This window comes from Lissotriton vulgaris, chromosome 1_1 (assembly GCF_964263255.1).
Source record: "Lissotriton vulgaris chromosome 1_1, aLisVul1.2, whole genome shotgun sequence".
NCBI classification, from domain to species: Eukaryota; Metazoa; Chordata; class Amphibia; order Caudata; family Salamandridae; genus Lissotriton; species Lissotriton vulgaris.
The window spans coordinates 248,687,371-248,688,232 of NC_141685.1; the positions used below are offsets into that span (position 1 = coordinate 248,687,371).

General features: G+C 48.7%; 1 non-coding gene across 1 annotated transcript; it reads right to left on the reverse strand.

Annotated features, from left to right (window-relative positions):
- Positions 1–264: 264 nt before the first annotated feature.
- On the reverse strand, positions 265–336 carry TRNAQ-UUG (transfer RNA glutamine (anticodon UUG)). The gene has a single exon. It is a non-coding gene; the product is annotated as a tRNA-Gln (tRNA).
- Between the last annotated feature and the right edge of the window lie 526 nt (positions 337–862).

Sequence of the window (862 nt, forward strand, 5' to 3'; positions counted from 1 at the left end):
TCAGGTCCATACTGTGTGTGTTACTGTTGTGCAGTCACAGGAGAAAGGTGTCCACACAGGCACAGGAATGATAAAACACCTGTCTGTAGCGTCACGTGTCGCCCAGCACCACCTGAAAATAATGAATGAATGTCGACAGGCAGCAGAGACCAGGAGAATGAAAACAGGAAGGGAGGGTCATCTGAGAGAGAGAAAGGGCCTACCTGGCCACTGCTCAAGACCTAGAATGATATAAAAAAATTAAGTAAATAATAAAAGTATCTCCGGTCCCACCGAGATTTGAACTCGGATCGCTGGATTCAAAATCCAGAGTGCTAACCATTACACCATGGAACCGCCTGTATGTGCCTCTTCAGCCCTTTTCAATCAGTGAAGAACATAGGATTCTGGTGTTGGACATTGATAGACGTTTTTTTAGTGGTCTGCAGTGAATGTTTAAACACCCAATTAAAAAAGTCTATTTCACACTTAAATACTTTAATAGGAGACTTGAAACTTTTCTTTACCCAAAACAAATGACACCTTTGTACTGATGGAGCCACCCGGCCCGTCCACACACGCACGCATGCACACCCACCCCGAGGGCGAGCTTTCCCGAGGGTATAAATAAAAGGGCGCGAGACCACTCGTGGTCTTCGGCCCAGAATAGTAGTGGGAGTCTGTGTCAATCATTGAAGTGTATTTAGGCCCTAATTAGTGACATAGGTATTCCTGCTCCCCTGGGTGACACGAGTCACCAAATTGGTGACGAGGCGGGTCTGCCCCACGCCTTGCCCCTTCGGACACACGTCGGCTTCTTAGCCCCGTGTCCGCGGTGCTCTCACTCTGTGCGCTCGAGCTGGTGTGGCCCGAAGATCATCGC